The sequence below is a fragment of the Cheilinus undulatus genome, linkage group 9 (genome assembly GCF_018320785.1).
Source record: "Cheilinus undulatus linkage group 9, ASM1832078v1, whole genome shotgun sequence".
Classification (NCBI taxonomy): domain Eukaryota; kingdom Metazoa; phylum Chordata; class Actinopteri; order Labriformes; family Labridae; genus Cheilinus; species Cheilinus undulatus.
In genome coordinates this window covers 41254862-41279919 of record NC_054873.1, presented here as the reverse complement: position 1 = coordinate 41279919, position 25058 = coordinate 41254862, and positions in this window count along the sequence as shown.

Genomic DNA, 25058 nt, shown 5'->3' with positions numbered 1-25058 from the left:
AGGATGGAAATGCAGCACTTGTAAGGTCAAAATAATGCAATGCTGGTGAAGTTGGTGATAGCCTAGAGGCACTTTCACTTCTTGCAAAGGCATGAATGCTCATAAATTCATAGAGTTCTGCTTATTTATGTAGTTTTTAAAAGTTTTTCTTGTTTGATGACCTTTGGTTCTCCACAGGGATTATTTTCTGCTATTATCCTAAGTCCTATGTAAGAATCTGACTGGCAAGGTTACCAGGGTTTTGCTCATTCTCTGGATGGCCCACACAAATACACACTCCATTCCCTGAAGCTGTGTGGGAATGTCAAACATACTGGAAAAATATGAAATATATAATTTCAGTTTTAATTCTGTGTGAGTTTTATCTGCAAATCACAGTCTGACTCTGAAGCACCAATCTCTACACAGTTGCAACAATCCAAAGTTTAAAAAAGTATTTTTTTTTTTTTTTACAAACAAGTTTATTAATATAAGACCTATTTTTTGAGTCTGAGATGAGTTTCTTTCTTTAATGCAGTGTTTGGACAATAAACCTCATTAGGAATCCATATATTCTTTGCCCTTCGGTTTCTGTCCCATTCAGCTAACCAGTTATTCCCATTGTAATAAAAGAAACAATGGTATATTTATGAATAGCTTAACAAAATGTCTCATGATCTTATCATTTTTGCAGATACACCTTATGCTGAGGTGAAATAATTGATAAGAAAAGTCTGCTGCTTGATTCAAATAATTTATCTTTGACGGCTATTAGCTGTGCATGCTGTTGTCTGAGCTGTTTTTTTTTCCCAGTGTTCCTTACTGTCGTCACCAAAAGTCACTGATTCTAATCCTTTGCACTCAAAAAAATTTCCACGTTTACTTACATTTACAAATTAGAAGAATGTACTTAGAATTTCTAAGTGGAGCTATAAGACTTAGGCCAGGGGTCAGGAACCTTTTCTATCAAAAGAGCCATTTTTTCCGGCCCCTACCTAAAAAAAATCGGTCTAGAGCAGCACATTGTTTCGCAAACAATGAAGGTTTTGCAGGCTGTGACTATCAACATTACAGACAGATCAGCATAAGAATTCACTGATGTCAGTCGACATTACCTGTGACTGCTCTGCAGTAGGCAATGTTACGATGGTATTTACACTTCAATAATGTTTCATTCTGTAGCATTTATGGGATTATAAATACAAATATAAAACTGACAAATCATTGTATTATTTTATTAGAATGTTACTATCACCTTACACACAACTGAACATTTGCAATGGTCTTGTCACTTTCTAACCGGGCCCAAACAGTTCAGATGGGAGCTTAACAAGACGGATTCATCAGTGAAAAACGTCTTCAAATACCGCGAGTGGGCAAGTTTGCAAGTTGCATGAATATCTTTTAGATCCTTTGCATTTAGTTACTGAGCCCTCTGTGCTTCAGGCACGAGGACTAATTCCAGTAGCCTACTTACAACGTTGGTGTCGTACGTTAATCAGTCGGAAAACCATCTTTGATATTTGTTAGGGTAACAGTTTTTTCAGTAACGCTATTCAGTGTGCAATTTACTTTAGTTATCAGTTCAATACTTTTATATTAGAGGAAAAATAAACCTTGACAATGTAGCAACTTCACGTCATGTCAATTTGCTAAACCATTAAGTTTTCACAGGTGTGCGTGCATAAGAAGGCAAGATAAAATGGGGATCCAAAATATTATGCCAAATAGCCACGATTAGTCGACAAATCGCAAAAAATAATCGCCAGATTAGTCGACATAAAAAATAATAATTTGTTGCAGCCCTACTAATTATATTTTAGCATTAAAAATATCATTTGGGTTAAAGAGCTTCCACATATTGCTGTATTAACCATTGCGGAAACATAAAACCATGATTTTGGTAATTACCAATGCTGTTTATTTAGGGCAGCTGTGGCATAAACCTTACTTCGGGTGGTGGTGGTCTAATAAATTTGTTAAGCACTGTATATATATATGGGTTCCAACAAGCCACAGGGAGCCACTAGAGAGGGGCAAAAGAGCCGCATGCGGCTCCGGAGCTGCAGGTTCCCGACCCCTGACTTAGGCAGTCTAATCCCTGCAGTTAAAAAGTTAAGTACATATAAAATCTGGTTTTACAGTGCAACAATAGTAAACTTAAATCATGCAGTCAGATGGGTGTCAGAAATGGAGGACAACCTTGTTGGCTTGTGTCAACAACATAGTGATAACACAGCAAAACTACAAAACATCACAGTAGAACTGACAAAGAGTGAAATTTCTCCCACTGGTGCACCAGGTAGCTAACAGCTAGCCACATTTAGCATGTGTCCTCTTACTACCTTTGCACACTGATTAATTTGTTTTGGCAAATTTGCCCATTGCCGTAATTCCTATAGTCTTACTAATAGGTTTGTTTCCTTTAGTTGTCAGTGCAAGCTGTTTCTAGATCTGGGGGGACCATTAAACCATTGTGCAGGTGAATGTGCAGGACACAACTTGTCCACTAGAGCGTTTCTGAGTTTTTGGATTGTGTATTTGATGAGTTTGATGAGGGAAAGCAAAAATTCCATCTGCTAACATCGCGTTAGTGGTGCAGCTGGTTTAACGGTCCCCCCAGATCTAGAAACAGCTTGCACCGACAACTAAAGGAAACAAACCTATTACTAAGACTATAGGAATTATGGCAATGGGCGAATTTGCCAAAATGTTGAAGTATCCCTTTAACTCTCTGAGACTTCAGCTATTTTTTAACCATTTTGACTCACCTTGAAAACATCAACCTTGGTGCGTCAAGCTCTTAATATCCTGTTTTTCAGGACAACCTGAGCTTTAAGAATATGGTTGCTGCAACAATGCCACTTGAATAAAAAAAATGTCATGGGGCTATAAAGACAAAGGAAAAAACTAAACGGAAATTAAAACTCAAGATTGTTATGTGATACATAAAAAATCATTTTGTGACCCAAAATATTCACATATTTACAAAAAGGTCCTTGTACTTTTTGTATAGGCTGTTTTTGTGCCATTATTAGGAGCAGTCTCTGTCAGCAGACTCTGAGATCCACATCACAGGCTGTCTGTGTCTATTTCTCTACATCAGGGGTTCTCAAATGATCCAGCCTTAGGATCCACCAGGCTCTCTAATGACGAATCACGACCCAAATTTCCAAAGATTTTCAACAACACATGTTTAGTTAATTGAATATGTTGCAGTTTGGAGCTAACCTGACACGCCAGATGGATTTGTTTCACACATCCATCAGGGAAAGCTTCAATAGGAAACATTTGAGAAAAGGAAGAGGCTTTGAAAAAAACTCGGAGTGTGATTGGATGAACGTTCTGTCTGTCACATCACTACGGGCCAATAAGAGCAACAAAACATAGGACGTAGCCGCTATTGAGCTGTGCGTGCACAGCTACTGATGAATAACGCGAAACATGGCGACTATAGACATGTAAGTACTCGACTTTTGTCTTCTTGAAAAGAAAACAACTTACTACTGTTCTTTGTTGTCAGGTTCCGATAAAACTGGCGCTTTAGCAGCATCCAATCTAATCTCTTCCTCCATGACTGCACCAGCTCTTGTGAGAAGGGTCTAGCTGCAGCTGCAGCCGCTACAAACCATGCCTCGTACAAAACACACCTACCCCAATGAGCTACCCCTAAACCTAACCCCTGGAAACTAAAATGCTAAAGCTAAGCTAATAGCACAAGTGGGCATGTTTTATAGGGAGCGTCTTTTGTAGGGGGCGTGGTTTGTACCATACCCACAGAAGTGGGCGTATTTTGTAGGTAGCGTGTTTTGTAGGGGGAGTGGTTTGTAGGTGACCGCGGCTGCAGATGGGTATTATTGGCTCTTGCTGCTGCTTGTTTACGGCACAACTCTGCTAGGCCTGAAAGTACTGCCCCCGCTGCTGATTGGTCCTGTCACTTTCTAACCGGGCCCAAAGATTCAGATGGGAGCTTTGCAAGATGGATTCGCCAGTGAGAAACAAGGAAACGGGTGTATCCATCTGCTTTGCAAGGTTAGTTTGGAGCATGATTGAACCGAAATACATGATGTGAAAAATAGAAGGGACAAAGCTGACAATTTTTACACCCTCTTTTCCCATCATTATGTCTAAATTTGTGCAGATTTTGAAGAGATCTTGAAAATTACTCTAGTATCATGGGGAAAGTAGCTTTATCTATTGCAAGAAAAGGAGAAAAAATTAGTTGAAATATTGACCAAACATTAAAATTTACCCAATTTCACAGCAAAATTGGGTAAAATTAAAGGTATTGATGCATGTCCACTAAGGGCTTCAGGACTTTTTGCCACCATTTTTTACAGACACCGATTCACGGCCCACGGAAAAATGCTCTGCGACCCACTTTTGGGTCATTCAGGCCATCTCCTCCAGGATCTTAGTGTAATGACATGCCCAGCTTGGCAAAGCATGATGCGACAACGGAACAGCCTGCCATTGGTTGTCACAGTTTGTCACAATGCACTGTGGGAAAACAACATTGTGGCCAATAAAGTGGATAAAAAATTTGATAAAAAAGACGATCAATACTGGAGTCACTGGTGTGGATTTAATCTTTAAATGCCTCAGAATGTCACCTAAGTTTCAGGCTTGCCAGAGAAGCCTCTGTAAGGGCTACAAAGACGTGGATGTGTCATTGGAACAGCACACGGCAGACTGCCATGAGGAAAAAGTCATTTAACTTTTTGTAACTGTGTCTCTTCTTGTTGTACACAACAACACCGGTCTCAGAGGGTTTAGTATAAAGTTAGGTGGAAGTCAGTAATGGAAGAACAACTGGTTGGCTTTTGGCAACAACCAAGTGTTAATATAGCCAGTCCTACAAAACAAAAGTTGTTCTCCAACTCTCTAACTTGCCTCAGCACTGTGATGCAAGAGAGGGTGCTGTATGAGGCGCTCTGTCAGGATGAACAGATCCAGCGGGATTTTAAAGGAGTGACAGAGCCGCAGGCTCGCAATACAAAACAATTTTCCACATTCCACGAATTTTCACAGTGAAGGCAAATAAAATCTGACTCAGTGTGCAAGGAGTGATTGACATTTTTTTCAGATTACGGATCCAAAAAGAATGCATCCAAAAATAATGGCTCCACTGTGCAAACCCAGACAGCAAGACGACATTGAATAAATGTTGATATTTCATCTGAACTGTCAGAATGGTTGATATCGATTTCTCAATGATAAATAAACATTGAATCATCATTGAATTGTTGATGGTACCTGATGTTGATGACTATAACATTGGAACAACATTGATTTATGATCGGCTATTGTGGTTGATTAAGCATCTATTTCTGGTTGACCTGGCGATGACACTAATGTTGATAAATAGTTGAAAAATGATTGACAGCGAAACTGCATGTTATTGAAAAGCCATCGATTTATAGTTGACCGGGAAACTGCAAGTTGCCCGGGAAATATGATCGAAAATTAGATGATGTATGGCTGACCGGGAGATCATCTTGTGGCGGACTCATCCATTTATCTCTCATCCTCAAGCGAAGCACCCAGGTAAGCACACAATCTGTTATATATTGTTCAAAAATCTGGTATTCTTGCTTGATGATATGCAAAGGCCAAGGTGGTAACACATCCGTGAATCCTTTATTCTTTGGACGTTCCGTTTCAAAATAAAATCTGAAACCAACCAAAAAAATCTGTGTAGTTTGTAGAGGGTCCGTGCCGGTTAGCTAACCCTGCTCTAGTAGCCTATTGCAAATGAGCAGCGCTAACTCTCGCATTCACACACATCAAATAATGATGAACAGATAACAACAGTTATAACAAGCAGGCGGCGCTGCCTTGAGAAAAAGAAAAATCTCCGTTACTCACCGCTCATCTGTTTTTGGAAAGTAAAAATCTCCTTTTGCCCAGCATTGTACGGTCTTGTCTAGACGTTCCAGCTAACCACTCTACGTTCTGCCTTTTTGAATGCAGTAGCAAAAACCGCTGGCACAGCGAGCGTAATGGCAAGTGTTTCTACAGTTAACATCCACCGGCCCGTATTCGGGCCGTTGACGACATAATTTGCATAACACCATCTTTACAGAGAAGCAGTGACAGCAGTAGCATATCACAAGTGTGATCCTCTGTTTGAAGGCTAAGAATCTCATGTTTTCAGCCATATAACCCAATCTCAGATACAACCATAACAGCAAACACAGTCCGTCAGACCTGCAGCAAAAAAGACGGAGTAAAATAAATGGAATTACTCACCTTTGAAGCCCTGTCCTGTTCCACTGCATCAGAATATTCCCACAAAAATAGTCTCAAAATCTTCCTAAGATATCCATAAATCCAATGACACTCAGCATCTTGTCCAAAACTCATAAGAAAAGGCCATAAATCATGACTAAGTATAGTTGCATTTACAAAAAGACATCCACTCTGTAAATTTCCTCCTCCTTTTTCGTTATATCTGCATATTCCTCCCCCCGATTGTTTACATCTCTCCTCAAAATGGCCGCTGGGGTCTGACCGTTTGATTGACACCTCATTTGAGCCAATCGGAATTTGTATATCCAAACCACAGGCTCTAATGTCCAACCAGCGACCACAGTTCAGAAAAGACCAGCCCGGACTCCTGCCCTCCAAACTTTCAGCCAATGTGAACCAGCTCCTTTTTGACTGACTAGTCGTTTAGCCAATAGACTGACCTTTCCTACGATGTATCACATGTAGGGGCATGGATAAGATTACATGACGTAAATGCGCCATGTACATCCCACTGTGTTTTGTGGCCTAAAAGGACTGTTACAATGACTGGCACAATACACACGGACTGTAGATTGCATGCAGATGTAAAATCCGTTGTAAATAGTGTAATCTAATTAGTTTGTTGTGATATATATATATATATATATATATATATATATATATATATATATATATATATATATATTATTTTTACAACCAAAGCACTTGTACTGACCTCTTATTGTCAACAATTTTAGCAGCAAAAAGGGAAAAATGCACAAAATGTCCCTTTTTCCTGCAACAAGTCACATTTTCACTATAGTTTTCATGCTCATGACCCATCCTTTTTTTAAAAAAATTTGATTCACGTAATTTTTAACTAAGCGTAACTTTGAAATTTGTTTGTATTTTCTATTTAGATGCTCTTGTACTGCAGGAGGGCGATGGTGACCCAATTCATGTTTTCCCACCGGACAGGGCAGGGGGAGCTGGACGCCTGCACTGGTAAATGTGTTATTAGATGTAAATGTAAATGTGTTATTAAATGTAAATGTGTTATTAAATGTAAATGTAAATGTAAATGCTGTTATATTCTAATAAAAATTTGTTTATATGTACTTTAAAGTCATCAGGTGTGGTCATTTTTTTTGCCAACCCTAAAAGGTTTTCATCACTTTTTCACACCATGGCTTTAGATAAAGCAGGGTTTTTAGGCCTGGATATTCAGCTTATTACAGTTGAAATTGAATTGAAAACACCTTGATTTATAGTTGAGTAGAAATGTCCACGTTGTTTCAATATTCCTGATAATTGAAATACCATTGAAATTCTGTTGTTCTATGTTCAGAATTTCAATGTTGTTTCAATATTAAAAAATGGTGCAACATGATATAGAATCAACATCATATTTCAATGTTGATTCAATGACTTAATGTTGAAAAAATAACGTTGGTTCAATAGAGTTTCAATAACTGCTTGCTGTCTGGGAAGGTCTTAAGGGTTACAGTGAAATTGCTCTCCTTGATGTACAGGCGATCAGTGGGCCACTTTTGGCTTATTTACTCGTACATCATTTGCACACTGAGTTCATTTCTTTTGTCTATAATTTCACGTTAAAAATGAAAAACGATCTCATGTTGTGCTAATCATGTTTGCACACTAATACTGAAACTTTCTTCCATCTTTATTCTTTTAAGAAGAGGTTTAAGTTTTGCAGTTTTACACATCCATTTAAATGATCTAAATTGCTGTTCCACATCATGATTTGCCTGAGTATTATGTGGATACACCATGAAACATGATAGATAAAGGCCTAAACTTATCCTCACTAAACAGATTGAATTGAAAAGTTAAGCCTCATCTCTCTAACTTGACAACATGACACAATGCGCACACTAGTGCAACGTTTAAAATTACTTTTTTTTTTTTTTTTTTTTTTTATCGGATTACTCGAAAAACAAATCAGAAAATGATGGTCTCAGTGTGCCAGGTTTAACCACACAAGATATCAGAGGCTGAAAGTGTAGACTCAGGTTGTTGGTAAATGATCTGACTGTGTGTGATGAAATGTGCTAGTCATCTAAATGCTCACCACACACTTATAGAACAAAACTGTTATATCTGTCATATTTGTCATCATGTATCCCACATGTTAGAAATCATGTAAGAATATAAAAATCCTTAAGTGTGTGCCAGGCTTTTGAGTGCAGAGCATTTTGTGCAATGTAATTTCCTTCTCAGCCCTGACACAGCACACTTAAAAAACAAGTTGAGCTAAGACTGAAAGGTGCCCTCAGTAGTCAAAAGGGGGTCAAGAAAAGAAACCCAGAGGGCCAGAAACTGTACATCCGTGAGATTAATGGTGGAGCAAAGCTGCAATTCCTGGCAGGAGGGCCAGTGGAGCCTCAACCCTTATTAAAGTAAGAAAAAAGAAGTTAAGAGTTGAAAGAAAATCTGGTTCGAATCATTTTCACACAAGGAGTCTCGCCTAAATCAGCAGAAGTCTAAAAAATAGATAATCTCTGCACAATGTACAATTGCACAATCAATTAATCTTTTAAGACTCCACCATGAGTGGATACTTCTGGTCTCATAGTACAGAGAAAATTCAGGCAAGTGTCTGAAGTTGTCCCAATGACAAACAAGTATTCTATGTTGCATCAGTAACTTAAGCACAGAGACCACAGACCTTTGCAGGGATTTAACCCGAGGGTGTGAAACCTCCCACTTTCCTCTCTGCTGCTGCTGAGCTCCTCTCTGATCTGTCAAAGCAAACTATTCACAGTCTGTGATGTGAAACATGATTTCCAAGATCTATCAAGGGAATCTGACTCCAGCTCATCATGGCTTGCTCGACACACTTGTATATAATTGCAGGTGGCAGGTTGATTCCAGATGACGGTGGAACATTAAAGTAGTCAACAGAGATGATGAGCAACACTTCTGAAATGCACACAGAAAAATACTCAAGCTGCAAGCTGAAGAGTTCACATTATGTCAGCAGGAGGTGCCATGAATTCGGACGCCTGCTGACAGCATGAGCACTTAGAAACGACCCAGGAAAGGTAGGCGCTGTCACAGAACTGCCAAATCTATCGAATGTTAAAGGAGTGCTTGAAAGTGTTTGTCAAAGTTGTATGATGGAGTCCCATTACTAATCTTGACAGCAGGACACTGAGGGGGCTCACACTCAAATGGAATATGTTGAATTGGTAGAAGATGTAAAAGAATTTATTTATTTGGCTGAGAGTCAGCATAGCAAAACCTTGAGTACCAAAAGACTGAAACTATGTGGATATGGAATATCCATCTGAAATGATGCATGTAAAAATTTGACACTCCCATTCACCCTGGTCAGCATTCCCAGAAAGCAACATTATGCAGCTTTTCCACCTTAAGACAGTAGTTTAAATGTCATTTTTTGCATTTGTCACACTCAGATAATCACTAAACAAATTTTTATATCAGACAAAGATAACCAGTTAATTCAGAATGCAGGTGTTAATGATAATTTTATTAACTAAGGGAAAAAGCCTTCCAAACCTACCTGACCCTGTGTGGAAAAAGTAATGCAAGTCCACCTCTTAATGGCTCAAAAATATGAAGGTTTTGGAGTGGCCACTTCAAAGCCTGGACCGAAATCCAATTGAGATGATGTGGCATGACATGGGACATTCATGCCCAAAAACCCTCCAAAGTGGCTGAATTCACAAACATTTCTGCAAAGAAGAGCAGGACAAAATTCCACACAGGTGGGTTTCAGTGGCTATTTTCCCTTAATAAATGAAATCATTATTTAAGTGTGACAAATATGCAAAAAAATAAATAAAAGGAAGGGGGCAAATACATTCTCAGAGGACTTTATACACTCCTGGACAGAGATTGCAGATGTTGTTCCCAGCATCTGGAACCATCCACCCAGCTTGGGGGTTACACACAAACACACACACACACACCCCCCCACACACACACACACATATATATACAGTGCTTAACAAATTAATTAGACCACCATCCAAAGTAAGGCCACAGCTGCCCTAAATTAACAGCATTGGTAATTACCAAAATCCTTTTTTATGTTTCTGCAATGGTCAATACACCAATATGTAAAAGCTCTTTGACCGAAATGATATTTTTAATGCTAAAATATAATTTTTATTGTTATCCAAGAATTTTCAAAGTTACTGATTTACAAAAAAAAAAAAAAAAAAACTGATAAAATAATAAAGCACATTAATATTTCTTGATTAATATGTCAAATTATAGTTATTTATGTGGTGTTTTACTTTGTACATTTTGATTTATTGTGGTAACTTCCGGTTCCGGAGTCACTTCTCCTGGCCGCTAACTTTACTTTGTGTTCCCTGAGGCAATCACCCCTCCCCCTCGGTGCTGTGGAGAGATCACACCTGCAGCAAGTTGCTGCAGGAGGGACTACTTAAGACCGGCTGCAGCTCTCCACCAGTGCCTGAGTTTTGACTACCTTCCCTTGCGGTAAACTTCTGCTCCAGGCTCACGTGCTCTCTCGAGAAACCTTCAGAGAAGTCTTCAGAGTTTATTGATAGACATTTTGAGTTATTTCCAGTGCTTGTGTTTTTGTGGACCTGCTCTAACGTGCCTCACTCCCTGCTCGGGAGACACAGGAGTGAGGGAGGGGGGAATCCGGGTCCAGGGAGTGCGTGAATCTTCCAGGGAGTCGTGAGGTAGGAGGAGGAGGGGGGAAACAAGTGAGTCTGGTGCTGGAGATTGGTGCGAGAGTGTGGCAGTCGTGGCAGAGGTGAGCGAAGCACTGAGGGCACGTGGAGGCACTGAAATAAAACGAGGAGAAGGCAAATTAGTCACAGGAATAACAAACACGAGTAAACTTGCAAAGAATTATCTTTGTAGGCGTGTGAGGATCTCGAGAAGGCCTAGATACCACTGGGGAGCGGGAATCATCTGGCGCCTGAGTCTTCTCTGAGCAGAGCTTAAGAGTGAGTGCGGTGATTGCTGTGATGACGTGCAGGTGCGGAGGTGCCTGTGCCAATCAGTGCAGGTGTGCTCAACCTCTGTGAAGAGAACCAAAAACAACTCGCGGCAGGAAGTGGCTCACAGGAATCTTTCAAAGTAAAACATGAGAATGTGCAATCACCACATGAATGTTATGCTTGATTTATTTCTGACTTCTCTGAGAAGCCTAGGGAGCCGACGCAAATTTGGGTGAATTCAGTTTGAAATCCCTCATTTCTGTTCAAAATTGTAAAACGTGGAGAGCTCACTGAAAATGAAAGAGTCCGCATTAAAGCACTTCATGATGCCGGGTGGTCTTTGAGGCAAATATGACAGGTGGTCTAAAAAATTTGTTAAGCACTGTGTGTGTATATATATATATATATATATATATATACACACACACACTGTATATATATGTACATTAATATTTTTGCCGTAAAACAAATGTTTAAATTGATGAGGAAATTAAATAATAAATCACTCACCAGGACATGGACATGGGGAAAGGGTGGGATTAAATATGTGTGTACTTCTATCCAGTGTTTTTTCAGAAATGCAAACCAAATCATTGAGTGTTGTTTTCATTTCTATTTTTAATATATGTATTTTTACGTATATACAACTGTAGTGAGAGGAACTTTTCCTTTGTTTCAGCAGATGTATGTGACTGTTTAGCTGTAAATATACAAATGATGCTTCCTAGTGTCTAAATCAAGGAAGTTTAATACAATACAAGCCCTTGAGGGAGAGGTAAAAGCATTATGCGTGTTTTTTAACAGTGCAGTGCACTCAGAGGTCATCAGTGTCAAAGTCCAACAATCCAAGGTCACAAATGCATAGGCAAAGTGCAGGACTGGTCCCTACATAATGTTACACTAACTGTCCCCCCCAGTAGATGTGTTTGTGTTTTCACTGCATCAGTATGACGGATGCAGTGAATAAGAAGCCTACTTTCAGAGAGACTTTCCTGGCATACATACCCTCTATGCAATTAACCTGGTTTATATGAAGGAGGGACAAAGATAACAGACAAGGAAAAGAGTTGTTACATGGTGTAAAACCGAATAGGGGGAAGTGTTGCTTGAATGTAAGCTGAAAGAGAGATGAAAAAGTGCCTTAGTAAGCATGTTCCCAGTTTCTTTTCTTTACCTTTTGTTCCCAAGACACAACAGAATTAACCGGGCTGAAATTGCTGCAGTCGAGATAAGACTTAAACTCTGCACAGTTTAATTCAGGGAAGAAGGCAAAGGACACAATCAATACAAGGAGCAAATACACAAACCAAATTACTCAAAGTTTCCTCATTAACAGAGTCAATTCTGCTCAACACTGGTAATACCTCAGCAAACACTGTTTGACATGGTTACTTCTTAAAGTTTCACTGAGCTTTAAAAAAGCACATCAGTCCAGCTCAAAAGTTTGATGTCAGCCTGCAGATAACTCTATAAGGGTGAAATGTATCAATACATTAGAAGTGGAGGTTCAAAGAACCGAGTGATGCAGTGGTTGGAAAGACTAATGTAACTCACTTAGAAATTGCTCTTACTCGACGTAAAGCTGTACAGAAACAGACTGTAGTATACCAAATTTTGTAAACCACCCCACAAAAATCAATGGTGCAACCAAGTACTGAATCATAAACAAAAATCACAAGATAAATGTATTTACTTTTATTTTTAAGTTCATCAGGATGCCAGATGATATGATCCTATATGATGATATGACCCTATTTCTGACACAGAGGACAAGGTGTAAGTCCAGTACAGTCAGTCTTTTCTTACTGTCCCTTAGTCTTACTGAGCTTTTCAAAGGAGGAAACTCTCATAAGTTATTCATTTTATTAGTTGGTATTTGTTGTTCATCTGCCATCCCCTCTGTATTTTAGTTATGTTGTTTTGTTTATTTTGTAGGTCTTAGTTGTTGTGTTTTGCTTGTTGTTAGTGCTGAACTGATGGTGCTTAATGTTGGGTCTTTAAAATACATCAAATAATTCGGTCTTAACCTCCCTCTTTGTAAAGTGTCTGCAGTTGTGAATTGGTACTATACAAATAAAAATGAATTGTGTGTCATGTCTTGTTCAGTTTCCTGCCCTTCTTCTCCCTTAGTCCTGAGATTACTCTCGATTGATTCCTGCTTTACTTTGTGGTATTTTGTGTCTAGTTTTACTACCTGCCTCTATCGGTTATTTGCAGTTGATGTCACACATGGTTCCCACACCTGACCTGCTTAAAGCAAACAAAGACTAACAATATGCTATTTTTCTTCATACAGCATTTTTTCTATATCCATCAATGTTTAGTTTTTAGTGCCAAATATTAGGAACTGTCAGCTCCTGATTAGAGGGCTGTATGCTGAGTTAGAGCTGAGGACCAGAAGGTCAAAACTAAAATGCTGCATCAACTGTGACGGGCTTTACTCTTCACTTAAACACACTGTGTGTATGTGTTGTTTTCTGAGAAATGAGAAGTGTTTGTCCATTGTTCTCCTCTCTATCAGCCTCATTCAGAGGCCTATGGTCTAAGACCAACATCCAAAGACCCCTGCCAACCAGTGACAGTTGCACTTGACCAGGATGTCACCATTAATAATCTTTGTTGTGAAGTCAGAGGAGTGTGCTTTTGTAATAGATAACAACATCATAGATACAGTATGTTTAAGGGATTTGATAATGAGCAGCAGAGGTAAAGTAGTGTTGGAGGTAACATGTTACAAAGTAATCTATTAGAGCACACACATTACAGTTTTTATTGCAATGTAACATGGGCTAGAATTCAAGTAATCTGCTTTTTTTTAAAATAAAAGTCATCTGTAACGTTATTTATTAACCCTCTGGAGTCTACAGACACGCTGCAGTGTTCATATCACGTGACCGATTTTAGATGACACAGTGTCAAGACAGCCTGACTGAGTCTCCATTTCAACTTGTGCTGACCTTGCCAATTTCAAACTATATACCAGTTTTTAAAATGTAGTGACAGTATAAACCAGACTTATGATAAATAATTCTCACCATGCAATATTTATATTACTTTGTCATTTGTTAGATTTGTTCATACGTTTTTGAAATTTACAATTTATATTTGCATTCTGAGTTCTAAATGTGGTTCATTAAAGATGTTTTTGGTTATTACATTAAATTAATCAAACTTTTTCCTACTCAAATTTCATGTTTTTTATTGTATGATTTTAGGTCCAATGTGTTAATAAAGTATGTCAACATAAAATGAATAACTGTAAAAATCAGACATGTGAGGTTGTGCTGAAAAAAAGGTAAACAGTTTTAAAGCTGAAGTAAAAGATAAAATCAAAAGTAGTCAAATAAATTATACCCTTGACCTCAGAGGGTTAAAAAGGAAAAAAGTGTTTGGCAGTTTTGCTTAGGCTGAACGTGTTAGTTTCACTCTCTCTGCAACAATAGGTGAGGCAGTTGACGCGTGTGGCTCCCTCTATTGATTGCTAAAGTGAAAACTGCCGGGGCGGAGTTTCACTGTAGTCCAAGCTTTAAGAGAGTTTGAATCTAAATTTGCCAGCTGGGGCGGTTAGCGGCTGTGCACAATCAACTCAATTGTGCACATCTGTGGCATATCTCTCTATATAAGTACACATACTGCGCTGAAGCGTCAGCGTACGCGTCAGCCCTTGTGGAAGCCCAATTGTGTGAAGACCACATTGGGTAAAGACCAGCGAGTCTACCTGTGCGAGTCCACCAAGCAAGGCCACAGACAGGCAGCACTGCCTCATAACAGTCTAACGCACCTCAGCAGTCTAACGCAACATGTGCAACCAAAAAATACAAGTCATATATGGGAACAGAAAGAAGCACAATAGTTACAGAAAACGAAACCTGCATAATCTATCCACTTTGCAGAATGCCTCTTTTCCACAACCTTTTATCACAGTTGGCCTCTGGAACTGCCAGTCTGCAGTTAACAAAGCAGAATTCATCAATTCCCTCACTAAACTGTCTAACATTCAGGTCCTAGCCCTGACAGAAACTTGGGTCCGTCCTGAGAACACTGTAACACCAACTGCTCTATCAGTTGATGCAGTGTTCTCTCATACCTCGCTCTTCTGGCCGAGGAGGTGGCACAGGCATTATTCTTTCTCATAGCTGGAACTTCAGCCAGTTCAAACCCTTGGACAATAACACCTCATTTGAATATCATGCAGTACAGGTCACTGCCCCAATAAAGGCTTACATGGTTGTGGTATACCGCCCACCTGGGGGTCACCTGGACAACTTTATTGTGGAACTGGACATGTTACTCTCAGACATCCCTGATGATGGCACACCACTGGTTGTCATGGGTGACATGAACATCCACTTGGATAGAGCCCAGGCTACTGATTTTATTTCACTACTGTCCTCCTTTGACTTGAAACTGGTTCAAACGCCTCCTACACACAAGGCTGGTAATATACTGGATTTGATTCTAACTCGCAATTGCTCCACGGCTAATTTGAGTGTAACACCACTTCACCTCTCTGACCACTATTTCATTCAGTTCTCATTTGGCTTACCTGAACTTCAACAATCTACTACTCAATTAAGATCATACCGCAGAAACCTTCAGTCACTTGACCCAACACAGCTGTCTGACGAGGTCTCAGCTGCACTAGCCTCATGTAACGAGTCCTTCACACTCACTGTTAACGAGGCCACAGACACATTCTGCTCCTCACTGACCTCCTCTCTGGACAAACTCTGCCCTCTGGTGTCTAAGCCTATTCGGAATACTCCACCTTGTCCCTGGCTCACTGAGGTCATCAGAACCCAAAGGGCAGGGCTCTGGGCGGCAGAGAGAAAATGGCGTAAATCCAAACAAACCACTGACTTGAGTGCTTATCAGCAAAAACTGTCCTGTTTTACCTCTGCTCTAAAATCTGCTAAGAAGGCGTTCTATCAATCAAAGATCTGTGCTGCCACTGATGCACGTAAACTCTTCTCTGCTTTTAACTCGCTCCTCTCTCCTTCAAACCCACAACCCTCCAGTATGTTGACTCCAGACATGTTCGCCTCCTACTTCACTGACAAGGTTTCTACCATCAGCAACCAATTCTCTGAGCCTGTCCAACTCAGTTTTCTGCCACCAGCTAGTGATGCATCACTTAGCTCATTCTCTCCACTAAGTGAGAGCGAGGTCACCAGGCTTCTGCTTGACTCTAAGCCCACAACCTGTCCCCTCGATCCGATACCATCACATCTCTTGCAGGCGATTGAGCCCACAGTCAGCCCTGCTGTGAGTTGTATCATTAACTCCTCTCTGTCCACAGGTGTTTTCCCAGCTGCTTTCAAGCAAGCGCGGGTTACACCACTGCTCAAAAAACCCACTCTCAACCCAGCCCTGGTTGAAAATTACAGGCCGGTCTCACTTCTCCCATTCCTATCAAAAATACTGGAGCGCACAGTCTTCAACCAGCTCTCAGAACACTTGCAGAACAATGATCTACTTGATCGGAATCAGTCTGGCTTTAGGTGGGGCCACTCTACTGAAACTGCACTTTTGTCGGTAACGGAATCACTTCGCTTGGCCAGAGCAGCTGGTCAGTCCTCAGTTCTCTTACTGCTGGATCTGTCCGCTGCCTTTGACACAGTAAACCACCAAATCCTCCTCTCCACACTCTCTTCACTTGGTATCTCAGGATCTGCCCTACAGTGGTTTAAGTCCTACCTCACAGGGAGATCTTTTAGAGTATCATGGAAGGGAGGAGTGTCTAAACTGCATGGCTTATCAACAGGGGTGCCTCAAGGGTCTGTGCTTGGTCCCCTACTTTTCTCAATATACACCACCTCACTTGGTGCAATCATCCGCTCCCATGGCTTTTCTTATCACTGCTATGCAGACGACACACAGCTATTCCTGTCCTTTCCACCAGATGACACAACTGTCTCAGCTCGGATCTCATCCTGCCTTGCTGATATTTCTAAATGGATGAGGGAACATCACCTTCAGCTCAACCTGCCCAAAACGGAGCTCATTATCATCCCAGCCAGTCCCACTATGGAACCGCAGATCAGTATCCAGCTTGGATCAAATAATCTCTTGCCCACTAAGTCAGCCCGGAATCTGGGTGTCATGATTGATGACCAGCTAACCTTCAAGCTCCATGTGGCCTCGATTGCTCGGTCCTGCCGTTTCGCCCTCTACAACATCAAGAGGATCAGACCCTACTTGACAGAGCATGCTACACAACTCCTGGTACAGGCTCTTATAATATCACGTATTGACTACTGTAACTCATTACTGGCAGGCCTACCTGCATGCACAGTTATACCTCTGCAGTTGATCCAGAACGCAGCAGCACGTCTGGTCTTCAACCAACCCAAGAGAGCTCATGTCACGCCTCTTTTAATCTCTCTACACTGGCTTCCAGTTGCAGCTCACATTAAATTCAAAACTCTAATCATTGCTTACAAAGCAGTAACTAAAACTGCTCCTGTTTACCTGGAGTCCCTCATCCAGGTCTACACCCCTTCTCGCCCACTACGCTCAGCCAGCGAAAGGCGCCTGGTACTTCCAGCACATCATGCTCCTAAGTCACTAGCTCGACTCTTCTCCTCTGTTGTCCCTAAATGGTGGAATGAATTACCCAACTCCATTCGATCTACAGACTCCCTGTCTACTTTCAAGAGAAGGCTAAAGACCCAGCTCTTCAGAGAACACTTTGCACTTAGCTAGGCAATTCTCTACTCAGCCAGACTATTCTCCACTGCTGCCCCCAGTGGTTGAATGAGTTTCCCAACTATAGTTAGCTCGCACTGTCCTGCTCTACTTCTGGGATTTCTTTGCCCAGCTCTTTGGGAATGATCCAGCACTTGGTACTTGGTAAATAGTTGTTTTGAAGTCTAATGAATGGCGATTAGTGATCCCACATTTTCCTTGATTCATTGTTGCTGTCTAATAACAAAAAAAAAAACAAACAAAAAAACAAAAACAAAAACAAAACAAAAAAAAAAAACACAAAAAAAAAAAACGACATAAACAACGTATATTTTAGGTACTCTGCCTTAAACTCTACACGGCAGCACTTGCGTTCAATTGGACCTGAAGCACTTGATGGCACTTACTGATGTTGTTTCTTCTTGTCTAGATCATTGCTTGTGTTGTTCTTGCTCTCAAATGTACGTCGCTTTGGAGAAAAGCGTCTGCTAAATGACATTGTAACATTGTAACAAGATAGATGCAATCCTTTCGATTTACCCGATGACATCTTATACGAAAGGTATAGATCAGTGATATTCAACCTGTGGTTCTGGAGCCACATGTGGCTCTTTTGTAATGATTTTTGGCTCTCTCATTCTTAATTTCAAATATTATTCCTCCCGAAAACCATAAAAAAGAGAAACTTTGACTTCACATATTATCCATTGCAAGTCACATTAATCTGCTTACCACAATTACAGTTTGCTTTAATTGTCAACCAATTTCCCCCCTTTTTTGCCTCTTGTAATCTATTTTCACTGCTTTAAGCCCACTTTGCACTGTAAACCTGGATGTTGTTTTTGTTGTTTATACTATTAATCTGAAAGATGCAATGCAATGATCATGTTAAGCTGAGATAACTTAGTATGTTTAGTTCTTACAGGGGAGGGGCTATTTCAAAATTTTCGAAAAACCATGGGTGAGACTGTCAGTGCATCTGTTGGCACCGGCAGGCAATACTGCCAGTACCAATGCTTTACCCTCACTGTGTCTCTCCCCTGCTTTCCCGCTAGTAATGGGCTGATCACTGTCCGGATCCAACGGTGCTGTTAGAGGACTGTTCACTATTGGGTAAAAGGGTTAATGGGGGAAGTCTGCATTTAATGAGTGTTTTTCTGGTTATATATTGTGGCAGCAGGGAGAAGGAATGGCACCCAGACAAGTTGAATGACTTTGACAAGCTCTTGCACTGGAAGCATGAGCAGTTTTTATTTATTCCTAACCACAGGTACGCTCGCATACAGACAGGGTGGTCTGCAACACTGACCCCCTCACTCATGGTGACACTTCAAAAAACACTTCAAACCACAAACATGAACTAATAGACTAAACATACATGATAACAACTTTGCAATGAACATGGACATTATAAAAATTATGCATGGCCATGGCTTTGATTTATATTTTGGCTTTTGTGTTGTTAATCTTATTTAATCACTCAAAGGGAAAAACATTTAGTAGAATAATTTGATGGAATCATAAGTTGTACAAAAGACTTTAAGTGAAATTGACTCAGAATTAAATCAACTTAACTGAAAATGCCAAGTTCTATTATTTTGCAAAATTATTAACATTACTTAATATTTTAAGTTGTATACGTATTAACTCTTTTTTAATTAAAGATATTCAGTATAATCATCTTCAATAATAATTGTAACTACTTAAGATGTTGAGTTAAATAAACATGTTTTTATCTTTCATTACTTAGTTTTTTAAGGCAACTGGTTTACGAGTATTTTTCAAGTAAACTCAACTCATTAGGGTTTACAGTGCAGCATCTCTTGTCCAGCTCTCAACAGACAGCCAGTCAGCACTCTTGGATGGGCAGATCAGTCTGTGTCTGTCTTCTGAAGAACACAAGTGTCACAAAAGTTCTTTTAAAATGCTTAATTCCTCCGCCTCAAGAGAGTTAAGGGGATAATACAAGAAAAGGACGGATGATAAGAAGTGCAAAGGGGGTGCTGTACAAAATTAAAGAAAGTACTTTGAAGTTGACATGACCAAATTTGCCAAACATAATTTTTTTTAACTACCAGGTGTGCAACACAAAACACAACATATTGTGCAAGTTTATGAATGAATTCAGTGAACTTTAGCCTACTATACATGGCCCAATGCTTAAAATAGATAGCTCTTTGCAAATGGTGTAATACAAAAAGGAAAAACTGTAAAACATTCCCGTGTAGCTCCTTTGCGACAACCCTTCAACCAGTTTACTGCTGACAGTGAGAGTGAGGAACTAACAAGTACAAGCCATGAGAGTGTGCAGGTAGTAATCAGTCAGCATTAATATTATAAAGAGTGCTGTCTAGGCCTGTTCTAATGAAAAGTACTCTAAAAAAAAACCTTAATGATTCAGCGTTTTATGAATTAAAGTGACGTGGCTTAAAGATGACTGAAGGATAAAAACTATGTGGGGAAGATTTATAAAAACTGCAAAAGACTTGTAAAACTTGTTCTTGGTGGCTCTTTGTGAGATATTAAATTGTTTTGATGATCTGAAACATTTAAGTGTGATAAATATGCGAAAAAATCAGGAATCAGAAGGGGGGCAAATAATTTCATGGCACTCTGTTATGACTGACTGAGCCTTTTCAGAGTGCTCTTTTTGTACCCAATTATAGTATTATCATTTATTAGCAATAGACCAACTTGTGTGGGATGTTTCAGTTTTCTTCTGCACATTCACCAAGAGAAAATTTCACTTTAAAACACTGATTTCCATCTTTGCCCTCAAATACAAAAAAAAAAGCCTGATGGTGAAAAGGTGAGGTAAACATGCACACAACTCAAACATCCTACACTGATTTTTCCCCTTCCACTATTCTTTGCTTTCCCTCACTTTCCAACTCTCCAGTTTCTGTTGTTCAGATGGCACCTCTTTTGCTTTTGTGACAGTGACATGTCAGGATAAAATGAGTTCTTCTGTCTGTTTACAATGATTTATTTATTCTCTCCCTCTGCTTTGAACATCTTTCTGCCTCTTGAGAGTTGGAGAGCAAGACGGAGAGTGCAGAGAGCAAACAGCTGCGGATGGTCCCATTCTGTGTGAGTGAATGCACACACTTCCAGTCTATTTACCTTTAATGAGCTTTTAGTGTACTCTGAAAGGCTGCTATTCACAAACACTCAGACCTGCAGTTTGACAGCAGCAAATTACAAAATATGCTGATGTTATAGTTAAAAATGGAGGATATTTACAAATCTTTTATTTCAGTGTTTAGTGCTGTGAACTTTAAGACTGGGATGTCTCCCCTGACCTGTAGTCAACGGGTCAGGGGAGCAAAAATTATTCTTTATTACTTTATTCATAAGCACTACTGACCCATGGTAGAAGCAAGAATCTGCATGAAAGAATGAAAGAGAGACAAATCAAAGCAAGTTCATCCTACTCCTGCAGTTCATAACAAGAGCTTCACATGTGTTTATGTTTTATGAAGTTTCTACTTGCACGGTCAAATGTGGTTTTGTAATTACAGCAAAACTCATCAGTCTCATGGGTCTAGCAGTGCTTCTCCATGCTGCACTGCAAACGCAGTCAGTGGGTGTTTACAGACGGTGGGGCACGCAGTCAAACTACAGCGCAGTGGTGCTGGAGCGGAGACGTATCTGGTGTATTTTAGGGGTAAGCCATGCGCCATCGCAGTAAATTGCTGGCCTTCGAGAAACTGAGCCTGCGTTTGTTGTTTAGCTCATTGAGAGATGCTAGGAAGACAGTTAACAAAATGCAAAAGGAAAACTCAGTTGAGTGTTTAAGAATAAGGCTTTTTGAGAGGAAGAGAAACTTAGAATTAAAGAGCTTGGACCTGACCGGCCAGATATCAGGATGAAGCAACAAAACTATGACAGAGGGAGAAAGTACAGATGGCATGTTAGACTAAAAATAATAAGTAGGTAAGTAAATCAATCAATAAACAATAGTTTTGTGTGTTTTCTTGTTGCATTCAGGTCTGGCATATATATTTTTTACTCACTGCTTCACTATTAAAGCAGTGACTACTTGCACCTTATCTCTTTCATAAATGTTTCTATTTAAGTAAACATTCAGTTAGAACTTTCACATAATATTGTCATGTATTGAGTTGATTTGTGATAATGTAATCCATTTTTTGCAAATTTATTTGATCAATCAAAATTGCCTCATTATTTTGAAAGCACAAGTATTTATCCCACTTTTGTCTCATTGCTGTTATTGACTTTTATTTGTGATAAAGGTCAGAATAGTGCATTAAACAGTTTAACCATGCATATCCTATTCATCTTTTCATTACACTTCTTTCTCACTCAGAAATGAGTCAGGGTTATAGACACTGTGGTGAATAAATCATGTCCTGTTATTGTCAACAGTGTATTCTTTTTAGTGTTCTCACACTCTGTACAAAGCAGAAAAGCAGTGAGCGTACTGTGAGAAGTCCTACTCTGACCTTGTCAGTCAGAGAGCACATGGCTAGTTGTTGTTCACACTTGGCTTGTCAATAGAAACCATGACTCTGGCAACTTTAAGCTTTTAGGAAAAGAGAAACTTTTCAACACTAAAAAGTCTTTGACAATGAAGCAGCTTCATCACAAACCATCCTTTACTTGGCTAAAATGATATCCCTGAGTTTTCTGGTTGACAGCTGGTACCTAAAAAGGACAAATACTGTGTGTGGAGGTAAGTGTTACAGCGGTGTGAGTTTAAAATATAAGCTAGCAGTTTGTTTTTGATATTGCTGGCATTGGACCATAACCTCCTATCTCCAAAGTCACCACTTTTCAGGGAGGGAAAAAAACAGTATTCATCAGAATATAACACTAAATGGTCATAGTCAGTATGTTTTTGACCCTTTTTTGGGTTAAAAGTTGTAAAACCCACGGACAGACCAATAGAAGTGATTCATGAAAAGTAATTAAAAATACGGAGTATGAGAATAGGAAGTTATGGCCCAGTGCCAGCATTATGCAGTTTTGCTATAGCCTTTATGATTCCCAAAAGTATCCCTAAACTGACAAATTAAACCTCAGAGCTCTTCTGAGAATAATTAAAAAATGTACCCAGCACAAAAAGTATGGAAATTTGTATTTTATAAATTATTTCTTTGTTGTAACAATTCTTATTGGTGATAAATCTTATACTGTAGAAAAGCCTGTTTATTACCCTTTTAAATGGTGCCACATTTGTAAGGCACATGCATTTGTGAGATGAGCAGCAGAACTGAGTTTGTGGGTTGTGCCCATGAAAACTTTGCCAATGCCAGCTTATTCTGCCATTGACTCTTGTTTGGTGTTTGGTGGATTGGATAATTGAAGTTTGAAGAAACAGGACATATTGACAATTTAACAAGTTATTCATTTAACAAACAGGAGCCTCGGTAGTGTAGTGGAAGAACCATACACAGCCACAACAGCCTGGCTCCTCCTCATGCTGGTCACCAGCCTGGTCACACACTGCTGTGGGATGCATCCCATTCTTCAACCAGCATTTGTCACAAGTCAGCCAACGTGGTTGTGTTGGTCACTCTGGCACGAACAGCACACCCAAGCTGATCCCACAAGTGTTCAACGGGGTTGAGGTCAGGACTGCTGGCAGGCCATTCCATCCTCTCCATTCCCAAATTCTGGAGGTAGTCTCTGATAAACCCCACTCTGTGGGGGCGAGTGTTGTCATCTTGGAGAATAGAGTTCAGTCCCAGACTGTGGAGACATGGGATTGCCACTGGTTGCAGAATCTCTCTGCACTGAGATGGTCAATAAGGCGCCTGATTGTGTGCTCTTAGGGAGACCAGAAGTTTAAATAAAGAGTCAATAAGCAACAAAAAAACAAGCTGTTGGGAATTGGCAGAGAAGATTTGGCAAATTTTTCATGAGCGCAATCCACATACTCACACTACGTTCCTTTTGCAGTCATAACTCGTTTTCTGACTTGTTTTTCCAACTTACGAGATGGAAGTGGCAAATGGAACGTCTCCCAAAGCCGTGTTTACAACTCGTGAACTCATTCTTTCTTGACAACAACATGGATTAAGCGTAGTAAAAGCTGTGATTTTGACCTGTTTTCAGAATCTTTTGCTGTTTCTCAGTATATTGTTAGAAACTTTAGACACAGCACTACCCTGCGGTTGCATGTAGTATGTAGCAACAGTCTTGTAATGTATGAACTACTGCGCAGTGTGTTGTTTAAACGGCTCATCAGCTAGCAACTGGTCAATGTTGTTATAAACAAAGGCTGGCTAGCGCGAGAACAGCATCCATAATTTTTCCAACTCCAGCTTTTGTCACAATAAAAATGCAGATATAAATCCAGCTGCCTGCTGTCGAGCCATCAGTCTTTTTTTTTTTTTTTTTTTTTGCTTTGTCACATTCATTAACTACACGCCAACCATGAAGAAATTTATCTCAGTGCTTTTGAAGCTGTAGGTATAAATTTTGTATGCAGAGGGGCCTGTTACTGGGTGATAGGTGTCACTCTATGGCTTGATCAGTGAATGATGGGCTACTGGTGTCTCATATCTGATGTAGGACCAGTAAAGTGTTGTTTCGTGATTACAGCGAAGTAACGTCAATGTACGAGATGACTCTGGACAAACTAGTGTAATTCAAAAAAATTGGACATTCTAGCTAATAAAGAAAAGTTAGCACCTTAACTCAGAATGTAATAAACTTGTGAGTTTTTTCATCAGAATTGTGGCGGTCATAGATGGTGTGTGTTTAAAGATCAGTGTTCTGAACACTGATCATAAAATGTGTTTTTTATGGGACACTGCTTTACTGTGACTCCTTACCTTGGACCATATCACACGACATTCTCACTAACTGTTCCCTGCTCTCAAACTGATCCATATGGAACAAGAAAAATCTTAAGATAGTTTTTTTTATCAATTGCACAATGATGAAAAAGTAAATTCCAAATTTGTAAAATACATCCACAAACATGTCTTTTTTTTTTTTTTTTTTCCCCCTGTAGCTGAACGTGTTGTCAAACGGTAAACTATGACAGTCATTGTCTCTGTGCATGCATGTGTGAGAGAACTTGAGACCTAGCTGGTAATGACTCTAGCTGATTATTACTGAACACTTGATGCATTGATGTCCCTGATGAATCTCCTCTGGAGGCTGATTTAGACACAACCATGCTTTGCCTTTGTGAATAAAACACTGATGTCACTCATTGTC